Source organism: Triticum urartu, chromosome 3, assembly GCF_003073215.2.
Source record: "Triticum urartu cultivar G1812 chromosome 3, Tu2.1, whole genome shotgun sequence".
NCBI lineage: Eukaryota > Viridiplantae > Streptophyta > Magnoliopsida > Poales > Poaceae > Triticum > Triticum urartu.
In genome coordinates, this window is record NC_053024.1 from 367,721,343 (window position 1) to 367,742,666 (window position 21,324).

General features: G+C 45.2%; 1 long non-coding RNA gene across 1 annotated transcript; it reads left to right on the forward strand.

Moving 5' to 3' along the window:
- The first annotated feature begins 13,390 nt into the window (after positions 1–13,390).
- On the forward strand, positions 13,391–14,441 carry LOC125548376. The gene is made up of 3 exons (XR_007301048.1): positions 13,391–13,931; positions 14,039–14,131; positions 14,377–14,441. It is a non-coding gene; the product is annotated as an uncharacterized LOC125548376 (long non-coding RNA).
- Positions 14,442–21,324: the final 6,883 nt, after the last annotated feature.

The window sequence follows — 21,324 nt, forward strand, 5'->3', positions numbered from 1 at the left end:
AAGATAACAACATAGTCTCAAATGATAAGTATCTTATGTAGCATGCACAGAGAGTCATACATTAAAAGTTTGAATAATAGCTAACACAAATAGCCAACATATAGCATGACCACACTAAGATACTGCTCCCCCTTTGACAACAACAAGTAAAAAAGGGGCGAAGAACTAGAAGAACTCTGTCACTCCTGGAAGATGTCGTCATTATCATCAAAGAACTCGGCAAACTAGTCACGAGACGGGAAACCGAAGGTGGAAGAGGACGGAGCTATGGGAATCGGATCGTCATCACTCACGGGACTCCCACAGTCGCGAAGGCACTGGTTGAGCTGGTTCTTGGAGATGATGAGGCACTTCTGAACATCATGGTTTTGCTGATAGTTGAAAGTGATTGCCTTCATGATAGCGGACTGAGCCTTGCCCAAGAACGAGGCAAGACGTCCACGAGGAGCAATCGAGGAGGAAGGCACGGAAGAACCCGTGGGATGAGATATAGCATGAGACTTCCTAGGTGGCCGAGGTGCAGCAGCCGGTGCAGGAGTGACCATGCGCATATGAACAGGAGGCTTCCAAATGGAATGCACAACGGTCTTAGCAACCTCAAATGGAGCAGTGTGATCAATTATTGCCTGAATGAATGGAGCATGAGGGAATTGGCGCGTCTAAATAAAACTGGAGAGACGGATCTCATGCCAAATATAGTGGGCTGTGTCAAGAGGCTCAGTAGGTGCATCATGCATACGGACCATCAAATCAATGTAGTAGTTGCGATCCCTTGAGCGATCTCCCCTCTTAGGATAGAGAGTGCAAAGCACACACTGATAGATAATGTAGTAGGGAGACTAGAAAATGGATGTCTCATTGGGTGGATATGCATGTTCCTCTGGAGTGAGCTCAGAGATAGGCTTAAGAAGAGACATGCAAGCATCAATCCCTTTGGGCCTATAGTGAGGATCCATACTGTGGATGTGATGACCAACACCGGACAAGCCCAAAATCTGAACAAAATGGTCATAGGTGATGCTTAGCATAGTGTCATCAGTCATACATGTGAGAGTGTTGTCTGGCCCAAAGAAGCAGGTGGCATAGAACTAAAGGAGGGCAGCTTCATTCGAATCACACTTGAAGGTCATTGCTTGACCTAGAGTCATATAATCGATGATCTTGACCTTGTTGTCAGGGAACATGGCAGGATGATCACACATGAACTGAATATCCAGGTATTTATGAGGAGCAAGTCCACGATCATGGCCGAAGCTCGAGTAAAGATCTTGCTGCATGCAAGTATGGAAACAAGGATCCTCGACATCAGCCACCATCTCATATTGGTTGGTATCCCGTCGAAACTCAAGGTATGGACCAGCCCCCACAGTGATGAAGTCATGTGTGAGGCGGTCCCCGCTAAAAGGAAGCTCCATTGAGATGCGACGACCATGGACCACGGGCATTGTAGCACCACAGACTTGAGGCATAGGGGCCCTCCTAGTGCCAGGCTTGGACTGACCAACAGAGTGTCTTGGCGCAATGCCATCCTCTTCCTCCCCAACATAGTCCTCATCATCCGGATAAGAGGCTGACAGACTTGGGGATGGTGCCCGATGCTTCTTCTTAGGACCGGTGGTGGTCTTCTTCTTCTTAGGTCGAGCATGTTCATCGGAGCCGGTGGATCCTTGTCGGCGATCGACCGAAACAGATACACGATAAGGGTACCGATAAGGAGTCAAAATTATGAACAAGGATAAAGCAAATTAAACAATGGGATGAACATTTTAGAACATGACCATAGGACGAGTCCAAGTGGTAGATCAAAATATTGACATGCCCATGATTACCTTGTTTAGGTACACAGAGAGGATTTTAGGCTAGGTAAGTGACATCAAACCTCTAGAGAGAGATATACACCAAGATAGTCATGAGAGATAATAAAAACCTAGGATGGTTGGGCCAAACACAAAAGAGGCAAGAGTAGATAGCGGCCATACCCCGGGAAGAAGGAGGAGGGTTGCATTGCTTGGTATGCGCCATGAAGAACTCCGGTGGTCGATCCACAAGTCAACACCCGAACCATTCCCTCCCGAGTGATTCTCACCGCAACCCAAAGAATGGATTGGATGGAAACGTAGATCGGGAGGAGATGAAGGCATGGGCAGGAGATCGGGGCAGGAGGACGGAGCAGATGGCCGGGGCAGCGCCGGAGCACAGCCCAGCGGTGGCTGTTTAGAATAGATGGGGAGAGCAAGGGAGAGAATGGGGAACTGCCCGCCAAATCCCAAGCCCTCCCCCATTTTGTGTGTCTGCGGGCGACGGGCCGGACATCCTGGGTCCAAGCCCGGATATCCGGCGAATAGAAGTCAGAGAGCAAAATCCAGGGCCCGGATGTCCGGCTAAGGCCCAGATGTCTGGCCACTGGTGGTGCTCGATGGAAGAGTTTAGCAGCAAAATCCTGCCAGGGCCCAAATGTCCGGCTGAGGAGACGGATGTACAGCAACTGGACAAGGAGCCCAAGTAGGGGAAGATTTTGTAAGGGCCAACTAAGATATATTGATGTAGACTCCGCCAAGGAGATATAAAGTTTGTAGGGATGAAAACTTGAGTAATCTATGCCACTAAGATGTGCAATAATAACCTAACAATATGAAGTAAAGAAAGGTTCATATACGTAATCCACGAGCGGTGACCGAGGTCACCATGTTTGAGCACATGGGACATAGTACCGCAAAGATTGCGACTTTTGGGTACATAGTCACGACCCCATCATTTAAAGCACCATAGTTCAAAAACCATGATACCTTTGAGAGTGTTTGTTCTATTCATGCATTATGTAGGGTGAGAGTACTCATGAATTGAATATCTCCCCCTAAATATATGCCTGCATCAAGACAAGACATTCAGTACAAATATGGATGGGTACTAGATTTCACATAATGTTTTGTCAAGCTCCAAGATACCAAGTTCATGCCTAAGTTGACAAAACCTTGCTTCATCCAATGGCTTGGTGAAAATGTCTGCAAGTTGCATATCTGTGCCAACATGAGCAATATCAATGTCACCTTTTTCCGTGTGATCTCTCAAGAAATGATACCTAATATCAATGTGCTTGGTGCAGTTATGATCTTTGGGATTCTCATCAATATTGATGACACTTTCATTATCACATAGAAGAGGCACATTTCTATAGGTGATACCGTAATCCTTCAAAGTTTGCCTCATCCATAGTACTTGAGTTGCACAACTGGCGGTTGCAATGTATTCGGCATCGGTAGTGGAGAGGGTAACACAATTTTGTCCAAGAAATTGACATGCACAGGAGGTGGACTTACAATCCACTTTGTCTGCAGCCCAATCCGGTGTACCCAATGAGATCAAACTTGGCATCCTTGGGGTACCATAGACCCAACTTTGGGGTGTGAACAAGGTATCTAAGAATATGCTTAACTGCCTTATGATGACTTTCCCTAGGGGAAGCTTGAAATCTAGCACACATGCATACACTAAACATGATGTCTGGTCTAGATGATCAAAGGTAAAGCAATGAACCAATCATAGAGTGGTAAGTAGATGGGTCGAAAGGAATACCGTTTGTGTCTTCAGTCAGTACAATTTCTATAGGCATGGGTGTCTTACGTGGACTAGCGTCAGACATTCCAAACTTCTGTAGAATATCCTTGAGATACTTTGCTTGAGACAAGAAAATTCCTTCTTGAAATTGTTGAATTTGGAAACCAAGAAAGAACTTCAAATCTGCATTGAGTGACATCTCAAAGTTCTTGGTCATGGAAGCCGCAAACTTTGTCCCTCTTAGTAAAAAGAGTGGGATCGACCACCCATCTCACAAAACCATCATCGAGTAAAAACTTCTTAAGATGATCATGTTGGGGAACATTGCAGAAAACAAAAAAATTTCCTACGGTTTCACCAAGATCCATCTATGAGTTCATCTAGCAACGAGTGATCGGATTGCATCTACATACCTTTGTAGATCACGCGCAGAAGCGTTCGAGGACGGGGATGAGGAAGTCGTACTCGACGTGATCCAAATCACCGGAGATCCTAGCGCCGAACGGATGGCACCTCCGTGTTCAACACACGTACGGTTAGCGTGACGTCTCCTCCTTCTTGATCCAGCAAGGGGGGAGGAGAGGTTGATGAAGATCCAGTAGCACGACGGCGTGGTGGTGGATGCAGGGCGTCACTACAGCAGGGCTTCGCCGTTATACTGCGAGAGGGAGAGGTGTAGCAGGGGAGACGGAGGCGCCAAGACACAAGGGTGCGGCTGCCCCCTCCCTCCCCCCTTTATATAGGCCCCCTAGGGGGTGCACCAGCCCTAGGAGATGGGAACTCCTAGGGGGGGCGGCGGCCAAGGGGTGGAGTGCCCCCCAAGCCAGGTGGGGCGCCCCCCCACCCTAGGGTTCCCAACCCTAGGCGCATGGGGTGGGCCTAGGGGGGCGCACCATCCCACTATGGGCTGGTTCCCCTCCCCACTTTAGCCCATGGGGCCCTCCGGGATGGGTGGCCCCACCCGGTGGACCCCCGGGACCCTTCCGGTGGTCCCGGTACAATACCGGTGACCCCGAAACTCTCCCGATGGCCGAAACTGCACTTCCTATATATAATTTTTCACCTCCGGACCATTCCGGAACTCCTCGTGACGTCCAGGATCTTATCCGGGACTCCGAACAAATTTCGGGTTACTGCATATTCATATCTCTACAACCCTAGCGTCACCGAACCTTAAGTGTGTAGACCCTACGGGTTCGGGAGACATGTAGACATGACCGAGACGGCTCTCCGGTCAATAACCAACGGCGGGATCTGGATACCCATGTTGGCTCCCACATGCTCCTCGCTGATCTCATCGGATGAACCACGATGTCGAGGATTCAAGCAACCCCGTATACAATTCCCTTTGTCAATCGGTACGTTACTTGCCCAAGATTCGATCGTCGGTATCCCAATACCTCGTTCAATCTCGTTACAGGCAAGTCACTTTACTCGTACCGTAATGCATGATCCCGTGACCAGACACTTGGTCACTTTGAGCTCATTATGATGATGCATTACCGAGTGGGCCTAGAGATACCTCTCCGTCATACGGAGTGACATATCCCAGTCTTGATCCGTGTCAACCCAACAGACACTTTCGGAGATACCCATAGTATACCTTTATAGTCACCCAGTTACGTTGTGATGTTTGGTATACCCAGAGCACTCCTACGGTATCCGGGAGTTACACGATCTCATGGTCTAAGGAAAAGATACTTGACATTGTAAAAACTCTAGCAAACGAACTATATGATCTTGTGCTATGTTTAGGATTGGGTCTTGTCCATCACATCATTCTCCTAATGATGTGATCCCGTTATCAATGACATCCCCATGTCCATAGCCAGGAAACCATGACTATCTGTTGATCAACGAGCTAGTCAACTAGAGGCTCACTAGGGACACATTGTGGTCTATGTATTCACACATGTATTACGATTTCCGGATAATACAATTAAAGCATGAACAATAGACAATTATCATGAACAAGGAAATATAATAATCATTTTATTATTGCCTCTAGGGCATATTTCCAGCAGTCTCCCACTTGCACTAGAGTCAATCATCTAGTTACATTGTGATGAATCGAACACCCATGGAATTCTGGTGTTGATCATGTTTTGCTCTAGGGAGAGGTTTAGTCAACGGATCTGCTACATTCAGGTCCGTATGTACTTTACAAATCTCTATGTCTCCATTTTGAACACTTTCACGAATGGAGTTGAAGCGACGCTTGATATGCCTGGTCTTCCTGTGAAACCTGGGCTCCTTGGCAAGGGCAATAGCTCCAGTCTTGTCACAGAAGAGAGTCATCGGGCCCGACGCATTGGGTATGACTCCTAGGTCGGTAATGAACTCCTTCACCCAGACTACTTCGTGTGCTGCCTCCGAAGCTGCCATGTACTCCGCTTCACATGTAGATCCCGCCACAACGCTTTGCTTGCAACTGCACCAGCTTACTGCCCCACCATTCAAAATATACACGTATCCGGTTTGTGACTTAGAGTCATCCAGATCTGTGTCGAAGCTAGCGTCGACGTAACCCTTTACGACGAGCTCTTCGTCACCTCCATAAACGAGAAACATTTCCTTAGTCCTTTTTAGGTACTTCAGGATATTCTTGACCGCTGTCCAGTGTTCCTTGCCGGGATTACTTTGGTACCTACCTACCAAACTTACGGTAAGGTTTACATCAGGTCTGGTACACAGCATGGCATACATAATAGAACCTATGGCTGAGGCATAGGGGATGACACTCATCTCTTCTATTTCTTCTGCCGTGGTCGGACATTGAGCTGAGCTCAATTTCACACCTTGCAACACAGGCAAGAACCCCTTCTTAGACTGATCCATATTGAACTTCTTCAATATCTTATCAAGGTATGTGCTTTGTGAAAGACCTATGAGGCGTCTTGATCTATCTCTATAGATCTTGATGCCTAATATATAAGCAGCTTCTCCAAGGTCCTTCATTGAAAAACTCTTATTCAAGTAGGCCTTAATGTTGTCCAAAAGCTTTATATCATTTCCCATCAAAAGTATGTCATCTACATATAATATGAGAAATGCTACAGAGCTCCCACTCACTTTCTTGTAAACGCAGGCTTCTCCATAAGTCTGCATAAACCCAAACGCTTTGATCATCTCATCAAAGCGAATGTTCCAACTCCGAGATGCTTGCACCAGCCCATAAATCGAGCGTTGGAGCTTGCACACCTTGTCAGCATTCTTAGGATCGACAAAACCTTCCGACTGCATCATATACAGTTCTTCCTTAAGATGACCGTTAAGGAATGCTGTTTTGACGTCCATTTGCCATATCTCATAATCATAGTATGCGGCAATAGCTAACATGATTCGGACGGACTTCAGCTTTGCTACGGGAGAGAATGTCTCATCGTAGTCAACCCCTTGAACTTGTCGATAACCCTTAGCGACAAGCCTAGCTTTATAGATGGTCACATTACCATCCGCGTCTGTCTTCTTCTTAAAGATCCATTTATTTTCTATGGCTCACCGATCATCGGGCAAGTCAGTCAAAGTCCATACTTCATTTTTATACATGGATCCTATCTCGGATTTCATGGCTTCCAGCCATTTGTCGGAATCCGGGCCCACCATCGCTTCTTCATAGTTTGAAGGTTCACCGTTGTCTAACAACATGATTTCCAAGACAGGGTTGCCGTACCACTCTGGTGCGGAACGTGTCCTTGTGGACCTTCGAAGTTCAGTAGGAGCTTGATCAGAAGTATCTTGATCAACATCATTAACTTCCTCTCTGATTGGTGCAGGCACCACAGGAACATTTTCCTGAGTTGCGCCACTTTCCGGTTCAAGAGGTAATACTTCATCAAGTTCTACTTTCCTCCCACTTACTTCTTTCGAGAGGAACTCCTTCTCTAGAAAGGATCCATTCTTGGCAACAAAGATCTTGCCTTCGGATCTGAGGTAGAAGGTATACCCAATAGTTTCTTTAGGGTATCCTATGAAGACGCATTTTTCCGACTTGGGTTTGAGCTTTTCAGGTTGAAGTTTCTTGACATAAGCATCGCATCCCCAAACTTTTAGAAACGACATCTTAGGCTTCTTCCCAAACCATAATTCATACGGTGTCGTCTCAACGGATTTCGATGGAGCCCTATTTAAAGTGAATGCGGTAGTCTCTAAAGCATAGCCCCAAAATGACAGCGGTAAATCGGTAAGAGACATCATAGATCGCACCATATCCAATAGAGTGTGATTACGACGTTCGGACACACCATTACACTGAGGTGTTCCACGCGGCGTGAGTTGTGAAACTATTCCACATTTTCTTAAGTGTGTACCAAATTCGTGACTCAAGTATTCTCCTCCACGATCTGATCGCAAAAACTTGATTTTTCTGTCACGTTGATTCTCATCCTCACTCTAAAATTCCTTGAACTTTTCAAAGGTTTTAGACTTGTGTTTCATTAAGTAGATATACCCATATCTACTCAAGTCATCAGTGAGGGTGAGAACATAACGATAGCCACCACGAGCCTCAACACCCATTGGACCGCACACATCAGTATGTATGATTTCCAATAGGTTGGTTGCTCGCTCCATTGTTCCTGAGAACGGAGTCTTGGTCATCTTACCCATGAGGCATGGTTCGCACGTGTCAAATGATTCATAATCAAGAGACTCTAAAAGTCCATCAGCATGGAGCTTCTTCATGCGTTTGACACCTATGTGACCAAGACGGCAGTGCCACAAGTATGTGGGACTATCATTATCAACCTTACATCTTTTGGTATTCACACTATGAATATGTGTAGCATTACGCTCGAGATTCATTATGAATAAACCATTCACCATAGGAGCATGACCATAAAACATATCTCTCATATAAACGAGATCCTGATACAATGTTCATGCTCAAACTTGGCACCAAATAACAATTATTGAGGTTCAAAACTAATCCCATAGGTAAATGTAGAGGTAGCGTGCTGACGGTGATCACATCGACCTTGGAACCATTCCCGACGCGCATCGTCACCTCGTCCTTCGCCAGTCTCCGTTTATTCCGCAGCTCCTGCTTTGAGTTACAAATGTGAGCAACTGCACCGGTATCAAATACCCAGGAGCTAGTACGAGTACTGGTGAGGTACACATCAATTACATGTATATCACATATACCTTTCGTTTTGCCGGCCTTCTTGTCCGCTAAGTATTTGGGGCAGTTCCGCTTCTAGTGACCACTTCCCTTGCAATAAAAACACTCAGTCTCGGGCTTGGGTCCATTCTTTGGCTTCTTCCCGGCAGCTTGCTTACCGGGCGCGGCATCTCCCTTGCCGTCCTTCTTGAAGTTCTTCTTACCCTTGCCTTTCTTGAACTTAGTGGTTTTATTCACCATCAACACTTGATGGTCCTTTTTGACTTCTACCTCTGCTGATTTCAGCATTGCAAATACTTCAGGAATGGTCTTTTCCATCCCCTGCATATTGAAGTTCATCACAAAGCTCTTGTAGCTTGGTGGAAGCGACTGGAGGATTCTGTCAATGACCGCGTCATCCGGGAGATTAACTCCCAGCTGAGTCAAGCGGTTATGTAACCCAGACATAGTGAGTATGTGCTCACTCACAGAACTATTTTCCTCCATCTTACAGCTGAAGAACTTGTCGGATACTTCATATCTCTCGACCCGGGCATGAGCTTGGAAAACCATTTTCAGCTCTTCGAACATCTCATATGCTCCGTGTCGCTCAAAATGCTTTTGGAGCCCCGGTTCTAAGCTGTAAAGCATGCCGCACTGAACGAGGGAGTAATCATCAGCACGTGTCTGCCAAGCGTTCATAACGTCTTGGTTCTGTGGGACGGGTGCGTCACCTAGCGGTGCTAGTAGGACATAATCTTTCTTGGCAGCTATGAGGATGATCCTCAGGTTCCGGACCCAGTCCGTATAGTTGCTGCCATCGTCTTCCAGCTTGGTTTTCTCTAGGAACGCGTTGAACTTGAGGACAACGTTGGTCATTTGATCTACAAGACATATTGTAAAGATTTTAGACTAAGTTCATGATAATTAAGTTCATCTAATCAAACTATATAATGAACTCCCACTTAGATAGACATCCATCCAGTCATCTAAGTATAACATGATCCGAGTTAACTAGGCCGTGTCCGATCATCACGTGAGACGGACTAGTCAACATCGGTGAACATCTTCATGTTGATCGTATCTTCTATACGACTCATGCTCGACCTTTCGGTCTTCTGTGTTCCGAGGCCATGTCTGTACATGCTAGGCTCGTCAAGTCAACCTAAGTGTTTGCATGTGTAAATCTGTCTTACACCCGTTGTATGTGAACGTTGGAATCTATCACACCCGATCATCACGTGGTGCTTCGAAACAACAAACTGCCGCAACGGTGCACAGTTAGGGGGAACACTTTCTTGAAATTATTATGAGGGATCATCTTATTTACTACCTTCGTTCTAAGTAAACAAGATGCAAAAACATGATAAACATCACATGCAATCAAATAATAATAGTGACATGATATGGCCAATATCACATAGCTCCTTTGATCTCTATCTTGGGGCTCCATGATCATCTTGTCACCGGCATGACACCATGATCTCCATCATCATGATCTCCATCATCATGATCTCCATCATCGTGTCTCCATGAAGTTGCTCGCCAACTATTACTTCTACTACTATGGCTAACGCGTTTAGCAATAAAGTAAAGTAATTTACATGGCGTTTCTCAATGACACGCAGGTCATACAAAAAATAAAGACAACTCCTATGGCTCCTGCCAGTTGTCATACTCATCGACATGCAAGTCGTGATTCCTATTACAAGAACATGATCTCATACATCACATATATATCATTCATCATTCATCACAACTTTGGCCATATCACATCACAAATCACTTGCTGCAAAAACAAGTTAGACGTCCTCTAATTGTTGTTGCAAGTTTTACGTGGCTGCAAAAGGGTTCTAGCAAGAACGTTTTCTTACCTACGTAATAGACACAACGTGATTTGTCAACTTCAATTTACCCTTCATAAGGACCCTTTTCATCGAATCCGTTCCAACTAAAGTGGGAGAGACAGACACCCGCTAGCCACCTTATGCAACTAGTGCATGTCAGTCGGTGGAACCAGTCTCACGTAAGCGTACGTGTAAGGTCGGTCCGGGCCGCTTCATCCCACAATACCGATGAAGCAAGATAAGACTAGTAGCGGCAAGAAAGTTGACAACATCTACGCCCACAACAAATTGTGTTCTACTCGTGCAAGGAGAACTACGCATAGACCTAGCTCATGATACCACTTTGGGGAACGTTGCAGAAAACAAAAAAAATTCCTACGGTTTCACCAAGATCCATCTATGAGTTCATCTAGCAACGAGTGATCGGATTGCATCTACATACCTTTGTAGATCACGCGCGGAAGCGTTCAAGGACGGGGATGAGGAAGTCATACTCGACGTGACCCAAATCACCGGAGATCCTAGCGCCGAACGGACGGCACCTCCGTGTTCAACACACGTACGGTCAGCGTGACGTCTCCTCCTTCTTGATCCAGCAAGGGGGGAGGAGAGGTTGATGAAGATCCAGTAGCACGATGGCGTGGTGGTGGATGCAGGGCGTCACTACAGCAGGGCTTCGCCGTTATACTGCGAGAGGGAGAGGTGTAGCAGGGGAGACGGAGGCGCCAAGACACAAGGGTGCGGCTGCCCCCTCCCTCCCCCCCATTATATAGGCCCCCTAGGGGGGTGCACCGGCCCTAGGAGATGGTAACTCCTAGGGGGGGCGGCGGCCAAGGGGTGGAGTGCCCCCCAAGCCAGGTGGGGCGCCCCCCACCCTAGGGTTCCCAACCCTAGGCGCATGGGGTGGGCCTAGGGGGGCGCACCAGCCCACTATGGGCTGGTTCCCCTCCCACTTTGGCCCATGGGGCCCTCCGGGATGGGTGGCCCCACCCGGTGGACCCCCGGGACCCTTCCGGTGGTCCCGGTACAATACCGGTGACCCCAAAACTCTCCCGATGGCCGAAACTGCACTTCCTATATATAATTTTTCACCTCCGGACCATTCCGGTACTCCTCATGACATCCAGGATCTCATCCAGGACTCCGAACAACTTTCGGGTTATTGCATATTCATATCTCTACAACCCTAGCGTCACCAAACCTTAAGTGTGTAGACCCTACGGGTTCGGGAGACATGTAGACATGACCGAGATGGCTCTCCGGTCAATAACCAACAGCGGGATCTGGATACCCATGTTGGCTCCCACATGATCCTTGATGATCTCATCGGATGAACCACGATGTCGAGGATTCAAGCAACCCCGTATACAATTCCCTTTGTCAATCGGTACGTTACTTGCCCGAGATTCGATCGTCGGTATCCCAATACCTCGTTCAATCTCGTTACAGGCAAGTCACTTTACTCGTACCGTAATGCATGATCCCGTGACCAGACACTTGGTCACTTTGAGCTCATTATGATGATGCATTACCGAGTGGGCCTAGAGATACCTCTCCGTCATACGGAGTGACAAATCCCAGTCTTGATCCGTGTCAACCCAACAGACACTTTCGGAGATATCCGTAGTATACCTTTATAGTCACCTAGTTACGTTGTGACGTTTGGTATACCCAGAGCACTCCTACGGTATCCGGGAGTTACATGATCTCATGGTCTAAGGAAAAGATACTTGACATTGTAAAAACTCTAGCAAACGAACTATACGATCTTGTGCTATGTTTAGGATTGGGTCTTGTCCATCACATCATTCTCCTAATGATGTGATCCCGTTATCAATGACATCCCCATGTCCATAGCCAGGAAATCTTGATCAATGAGCTAGTCAACTAGAGGCTCACTAGGGACACATTGTGGTCTATGTATTCACACATGTATTACAATTTCCGGATAATACAATTAAAGCATGAACAATAGACAATTATCATGAACAAGGAAATATAATAATCATTTTATTATTGCCTCTAGGGCATATTTCCAACAGATCATACCAAGCACGAGGTGCTTGTTTGAGGCCATACAAAGCCTCATGAACTTTATACACATAATCTTTGTGATTGGGATCAACAAACCCAGGTGGTTTTGATACATATACTTCTTCTTGTAGAGGACTGTTAAGGAAAGCACTCTTCACATCCATCTTATCTACTAATAAATCACCGATTGCTTCTGGTTGTACGTCCCGGTAGTTTTGCAGAAAAGTCCCTGAGTTTTTCAGTATTCAACCCATAGTCCTTTCTTAAGTGAGAAAACGGTTTGTTCAGCCATTTTCCAAATAAATCCCTATAGTTTATGGTATTCAAACCACGGTCCTTTTTAAGTTTAAAAAATGAGAAACCCACACGAGAACAGGCTCTCCTCTCTCCCACTCGCCTCCTGATCCCAGATGCCAGGAGGTGCCCCACCCCACGCGGCAGTCGATCTGGTGCCGCGCCAGTGAGTCAGTCGGCATCCACGCCTTCGGAGTCCTCCTCAACGCCATTCTACATGGGGACGCGGCTAGAGGAATGAGCGGCTAGATTGGTGGCCGGGGGGCCCGGCGGCGTCGGTGGACCAGGAGGAGGACGCGGGCCTGGGCGTACCAGGAGGAGGGGGACGCAAGGAGGGGGAGCACGCGGGCCTAGGCACCGTGCCGGTGGTCGCCGCAGCGCTGGCCGAGCCCGGCGCGTCATCGACCGCTTGTCCATGCGGCGACCGCGATGGGGAGCTTTGCTTACGACGTCGACGATGGAGCGTGGGCCGTGATTGCTGTTGGCGCCATGGGGCACCTTACACAGCTCGCCGCCCACCCCCACGACAAGGTCTACTTCCTTCACTTTCCTATTTTGTATGCCTGCCCGGTTTGGGGGCTCCAAAACTCTATCGGGTTGAAAGTTGAACTATAGATGAAAAAGAGACAATGCTAACTTAATGAATGTTTTGTGTGGGAATTAGTCTGTACATTGGCCACAACCGGATCCACAGGGAAGAGGTGCTCGAGATGGAGGAGGACATCCAGATTGAGGTGGGAGGTCGATACCAACGCGGTCCTCGGAGGCGTGCACGAGATCGAAGGCGGGGAGCTCCGGAAGGCAGACGGCGCCATCTCCTTACTCTCTAAATTTACACTTATCTAGAATCCAATGTTTCATGACCATGGCAATATTGGCTTCACAAAAACGATATATAAAGTAGTATCTATCTTCTTTTCAGTTGTATGAATTTGGAACTGCATTCTAATCGCATATAGTTGTATGACGTGCTTTTATTATGCTCAAAATTGTTCATCCCAATACTTGATCGGAGTGTAGATTATATAACAACAACCAGGAACTACCATAAAATCTTCATATCACACATTCCACCGATGAGTATGAAGATCTGTGACAAGGTACATGCTCAACTATTGCTTTCTATGATCTTACTTGATCAAGTACTTTATAAATCTCTAATGCCAAATGAGGTGTTATATTTTTTCTAATATTATGCCTCATTTAGGCAAGAGCAATCATGAGGCCTTATATGCTTAGCTATCTCATCCATTGATGATCTCTTTCAAGGAACAGAAGGACTTCTTGTTCATTTAGAGAGGTAACAATAACATTCAACACACTTTCCTGACTGAGTGAAACTGATATTAGAGGTAGGATCTACATTTATACTTGGATGGTTGGACGCACAAACCTCTAACCGCGTCAGTGAACTATAGTGTCATTTTTCTGGCCCTGTAAAATTCTAATTATGCATATCAATGCGACATGTGCATGCTGTAAGTTTATATTCAGTTATAATATGCTCGCTACCATGTTGTTCTTCTGAAGCCTTCATCTCTGTAGGATCAATCTTTTGATTTTGTTACTTAATAAACTAAATCTTGAGCATTGGTGGAGGTAGCCCCTAGACTGGTGAAGATGCAAACGAGTACATGAGGAGGTTCATGGTGGTTCCAGGCTCATCTCTTCGATGAGCAGCAGTGTGCTATGTTGGACAATTACCAAGGCTGGACGGAGGTGTGGCCGTGCGGCCGGACGGTGTCGTCCTGGTCAAGGAGATCGCCATACCAAGGCTGCCTGCCGGACTCCAATTCCCTACCGTTGTCAAGCTCTAGATCAAGCTCAACATGGACATGTCTATATGTGCGATACTGCGTTTCCTCTAGTGGCTGTCTGTTCCTCTTGGCGTTTCCTCTAGATCTGGGAGGAGAAGGCCCCAAGGAGGGAGACGGGGAGGTTCGTCGAACCATGGAAGTTTTCAGATGAGATTAGTTGAAAGAAAAGGGAAATTTCCCATGCTGCCATGCGAGAGTCAGAGGTGGGTGAGTTCCCTAATCCTCGGTTGTAGCAACATTGGCCACCACTCTATGCAAATCTGTGCCGCCAAAATCAGATTTTATGTAGGTAACAAGCATACTTTCTTGTTTTCATCTGGTCTAGAAATATGGTGTGAATGCATGGCTATGCTTTTGATTTTTCCTCCTGTGCATTGACTTGATAAGTATAGAGCCCAATGAGCACTAATGACCAGCGATGCCATAACATAAGAATTTATATGCCATCTTGATGCTTATGGTTTCTTCAGCATATATAGTCTACTATGTAATTATCTGTGCAGCCAATATAACTATGTAAGAGCCATTAAATATATCTTTAGACTTGCACAGAAGTAATTCTTGTTAAACTGTTGTTTGGTGATTGTGTCTCTTGCAGCCAATTTCTAGAATACCAAGTTAACTATGTAAGAGCCATTAAATATATCTTTATACTTGCACAGAAATAATTCTTGTTAAACTCTTGTTTGGTGATTGTGTCTCTTGCAGCCAATTTCTAGAATATTCATTACATGAATAATCCAAGTTTCTTTTACTATTCTGGCTGCAGCAGGCTATCCAGGCCTACATGCACCTAGCAGTAAATTACTTCTTAAGGTTAATCTATCAGTGTTGTGTGTGTGTGTCTACACACACACATGCACACACACATTCTTGGCATACATTGGTGCACAGTATTGTGGCTGACTTCTGGCAGAAAGTTTGGTCGTAAATCTAAAATTCGTTGGTGGACTTATAGCAATCCATTGCGACATAATCTTGGATGAAGTTATGTTTTGATCAAATTATGATTTTTGACTGTAGTACATATAAATTATAAATAGCTAATCTGAGCTATTCATGGTTGGATGGGTTTCTATCAATCATTATTTTCTTCCTCGTCATAAAAATATTTCGTCCTCGGTTATGTTGAGGTGAATGTAGCTGATTGTCACACATTATCAATATAGGCATATCAAGCAGATTGTGAAGAAAATGTACCTGAAGATGGTTCCTTGGTATGAGAATCAGATTAACATTCACTTCAAGAATTAAGGCAAATTGTTTGTATGCCATTAACCATCTCCTGTGAAGATTCAGAGTCATAAAAGATAGTATTCATGTATGTGTACGTCCGCTCGAACGCAATCACATTCCGGAACAGTGACTTGCTGGAGTCATTGAGCTCTAGCTGTGGGATCTCCAGCAGCTCAAGTCTAGGAAGCTCGTCACCATCTTCCTTAAATTTCACTTACTGATGTTCTAGCTATTTTGTAGGTACAGAGTGACAGGCTTCATGTTCAGGAATTTGACACACACGATGGAGATTTAATGGACTAAGTACCTTTTTTAGGAAACTTCATGATTAATTACCGACACGTGCAGTTATTGGCTGCATTCTATTAGTCATACAGAGAGACACACTGACAAATTTCTATTTAGAGGAAGAAGTAGCCACAAGTAGACTGGAAAAACACACTGACAAAATATTCGTTGCTAAGAATGGATCCTTTCAAGAGAAGGAGTTTCTCTCGAAAGAAGTGAGTGGGAGGAAAGTAGAAGTTGATGAGGTAATTGTACCTTCTCCCAAATTGGAAAGTAGTTCATCACAGAAATTAGTTTCAGTGATTCCTACACCAATTAGTGAGGAAGCTAATGATACTGATCATGAAATTTCTGATTAAAATACTAGCGAACCTCGTAGGTCAACCAGAGTATGATCCGTGCCAGAGTTGTATGGTAATCTTGTTCTAGAGGTCATGTTACTTGACCATAACGAACCTACGAACTATGAGGAAGCGATGATAAGCCTAGATTACGCTTAATGGCTTGAGGCCATGACATCTAAGATGAGATCCATGTATGAGAACAAAGTGTGGACTTTGGTTGATTTGCCCGATGATCAGCAAGCAATAGAGAATAAAAGGATCTTCAAGAAGAAGACTGACGCTGACGACAATGTTACTGTCTACAAAGCTTGACTTGTTGCGAAAGGTTTTCGACAAGTTCAAGGAGTTGACTATGATGAGACCTTCTCACCCATAGTGATGCTTAAGTCTGTCCGAATCATGTTAGCAATTGCTATATTTTATGATTATGAAATTTGGCAAATGGATGTCAAAACTGCATTCCTTAATGGATATCTTAAAGAAGAGTTGTATATGATGCAACCAGAAGGTTTTGTCGATCCAAAAGGTGCTAACAAAGTGTGCAAGCTCTAGCAATCCATTTATGGACTGGTGCAAGCCTCTCGGAGTTGGAATATACGCTTTGATCGCGTGATCAAAGCATATGGTTTTATACAGACTTTTGGAGAAGCCTATATTTACAAGAAAGTGAGTGGGAGCTCTGTAGCATTTCTAATATTATATGTGGATGACATATTGTTGATTGAAAATAATACAGAATTTCTGGATAGCATAAAAGGATACTTGAATAAGAATTTTTCAATGAAAGACCTCGGTGAAGCTGCTTATATATTGGGCATTAAGATCTATAGAGATAGATCAAGACGCTTAATTGGACTTTCACAAAGCACATACCCTAATAAAGTTTTGAAGAAGTTCAAAATGGATCAATCGAAGAAAGGGTTCTTTCCTGTGTTATAAGGTGTGAAGTTGAGTCAGACTTAATGCCCGACCACTGCAGAAGATAGAGAGAAAATGGAAGTCATTCCCTATGCCTCAGCCATAGGTTCTATCATGTATGCAATGCTATGTACCAGACCTGATGTGTGCCTTGCTATAAGTTTAGTAGGGAGGTAGTAATCCAGGAGTGGATCACTGGACAGCGGTCAAGAACATCCTGAAATACCTGAAAAGGACTAAGGATATGTTTCTCGTTTATGGAGGTGACAAAGAGCTCATCGTAAATGCTTACGTCGATGCAAGCTTTGACACTGATCCAGATGACTCTAAGTCACAAACCGGATACATATTTATATTAAAGGGTGGAGCTGTTAGATGGTGCAGTTCCAAGCAGAGCGTCGTGGCGGGATCTACGTGTGAAGCAGAGTACATAGCTGCTTCAGGAGCAGCAAATGAAGGAGTCTGGATGGAGTTCATATCCGATCTAGGTGTCATACCTAGTGCATCGGGTCCAATGAAAATCTTTTGTCACAATACTGAAGCAATTGCCTTGGCGAAGGAATCCAGATTTCACAAGAGAACCAAACACATCAAGAGACGCTTCAATTCCATCCGCGGTCAAGTCAAGGAGGGAGACATAGAGATTTTCAAAATACATACGGATTTGAATGTTGCAGACCCGTTAACTAAGCCTCTCTCACGAGCAAAACATGATCAACACCAAGACTCCATGGGTATTAGAATCATTACTATGTAATCTAGATTATTGACTCTAGTGCAAGTGGGAGACTGAAGGAAATATACCCTAGAGACAATAATAAAGTTGTTATTTATATTTCCTTATATCATGATAAATGTTTATTATTCATGCTAGAATTGTATTAACCGGAAACTTAATACATGTGTGAATACATAGACAAACAGAGTGTCCCTAGTATGCCTCTACTAGACTAGCTCGTTAATCAAAGATGGTTAAGTTTCCTAACCATAGACATGTGTTGTCATTTGATGAACGGGGTCACATCATTAGATAATGATGTGATGGACAAGACCCATCCGTTAGCTTAGCATAATGATCATTTAGTTTTATTGCTATTACTTTCTTCATGACTTATACATGTTCCCCTGACTATGAGATTATGCAAGTCCTCAATACCAGAGGAACACCTTGTGCGCTACGAAACGTCACAACGTAATTGGAACACCTTATCTACAGGTGCCTCCGATGGTGTTTGTTGAGTTGGCATAGATCAAGATTAGGATTTGTCACTCCGTGTATTGGAGAGGTATCTCTGGGCCCTCTTGGTAATGTACATCACTATGAGCCTTGCAAGCAATGTGACTAATGAGTTAGTTGTGGGATGAAGCATTACAGAACGAGTAAAGAGACTTGCCGGTGACGAGATTGAACTAGGTATGATGATACCGACGATCGAGTCTCGAGCAAGTAGCATACTGATGACAAAGGGAATAACGTATGTTGTTATGCGGTTTGACCGATAAAGATCTTCGTAGAATATGTAGGAACCAATATGAGCATCCAGGTTCCGCTATTGGTTACTGACCGGAGAGGTGTCTCGGTCATGTCTACATAGTTCTCGAACACGTAGGGTCCGCACGCTTAACGTTCGATGATGATTTGTATTATGAGTTATGTGATTTGATGACCGAAGTTTGTTTGGAGTCCCGGATGAGATCACAGACATGACGAGGAGTCTCGAAGTGGTCAAGAGGTAAAGATCAATATATTGGAAGGTTATATTCGGACACCGAAATAGTTCCGAAGTGTTTCGGGTATTTTTCGGAGTACCGGAAGGTTACTGGAACCCCCCGGGAAAGTAGTGGGCTTTAATGGGCTTTAGTGGGAGAGAAGGACCTCAAGGGGTGGCCGCCCCCCATGGCTGGTCCAAATTGGACTAGGAGGGGGCGGCGCCTCCCTCTTTCCTTCTCCCCTCTTCCTCCTTCCCTCCTTCCCCTTGTTGGAATAGAAAAGGGGGGCCGAATCCTACTTGGACCGGGAGTCCAAATAGGACTCCCCCTTGGCGCGCCCCCTTGGGTCGGCCTCCTCTTCCCCCCTCCTTTATATACGTGGGAGGGGGGCACCCTAAAGACACACCAAGTCTTCTCTTAGCCGAGTGCGGTACCCCCTCCACAGTTACACACCTCGGTCATATTGTTGTAGTGCTTAGGCAAAGCCCTGCGCCGGTAACTTCATCATCACCATCGCCACACCGTTGTACTGACGGAACTCTCCCTTGTCCTCAACTGGATCAAGAGCTCGAGAGACGCCATCATGCTGAATGTGTGCAGAACACGGAGGTGCCATACGTTTGGTACTTGGATCAGTTGGATCGTGAAGACGTTCGACTACATCAACCGCGTTACTAAATGCTTCCTCTCTCGGTCTACGAGGGTACGTGGACACACTCTCCCCTCTCGTTGCTATGCATCTCCTAGATAGATCTTGCGTGATCGTAGGAATTGTTTTTGAAATACTTCGTTCCCCAACACTTAGAGTCATTATCACTTCTTATTGCCAAGATTTCTTTGTCAAACTTGCATTGTGCTTGCTTGGCAAAATCAATGAAGGCAATCTTTGTCTCGTCCTTGGACTTGAGGAAGAACACCCATGTATATCTTGAGTAATCGTCAACAATGACAAGCCCATACTTTTTCCCACCAAGACTATCCGATGAAGGAGGCCCAAAAAGATCCACATGAAGGAGCTCCAAAGTCCTTGAAGTAGACACAATATTCTTGGGTGGGTGCTTTGATTGATGTTGCTTTCCGGCTATACATGCACTACACACATGATCTTTCTCAAAAAATACATTGGTTAGTCCAAGGATGTGATTACCCTTTATGAGATCTTAAAGATTTCTCATGCCGACATGGGCTAGCCGGCGATGCCAAAGCCACCCCTTGTCGGCCTTGGCCATTAGACAAGTTGCATGGAATGTGCTCTCTTTCGAGAAATCAACCGTGTAAAGGTTGCCATCCAACTCTCCAACAAAAGCCTCTTCGAGAGTATCTCTCTTAAAGACTTGCACATCTGTTAGTCCAAAGAGTGTAACCAACAGAAGCCAATTGGCGGACGGAAAGAAAATGGTATTTAAGGGATTGGACAAGCATGACATTTGCAAGAGACATGTAATTTGTGATAGCCACCTTGCCCAACCCGATTACCTATCCTTTTGATCCTCCACCAAACACAATTCTCATAAATGTTTGAATAGCTTCCATGAAATCGTAGATCAATTTGCTATCTCCGGTCATATGATTGGTACATCCACTATCGATCACCCATTTTACTCCATCGGAGAAGGCAACCTACACACAATTATGACTTGGTTAGAGGCACCCATTTTGCAATGGGACCTCTCAAGTTAGTCACAAGGGTCTTAGGAACCCAAATAGCATAAAATCAGATTGCATTTCGAGGACCAACAAACTTTGCATAAACTTCTCCATCCTTAGTTTTACGGAGTACATAGGATGGAGGCATGAACACTTTTGGCTTGTTGATAGTGGGCATGCCCCTTGTGGCCTTCCCACTAACAACCTTACCTTTCTCGTTGTGCCCTTCTCGTACAAATGTTTCTTTTAGAGGAGTGGTGCACTTTTGATAAGTCATCTTCTTCTTGCTTGTGCTTGGGTCAAACTCGAGCCCCTCTTTGGCAAACACATCATTGTGTTGGCTCAATACCTCATTTAGGTTCTTTTGTCCTTGAGCACATGTCATGAGACCTTTCTCTATTTGAGCCTTGAGAAAGCGATTCTACTCAAGAATAGATGCTAGGTCACTACTAGAGTTAGTAGTACAAGCATCAACATTAATAATAGGAGAAGAGTAAGTCTTGGCTAGAGTTTCGAGATAAGTAAGCTTGAGT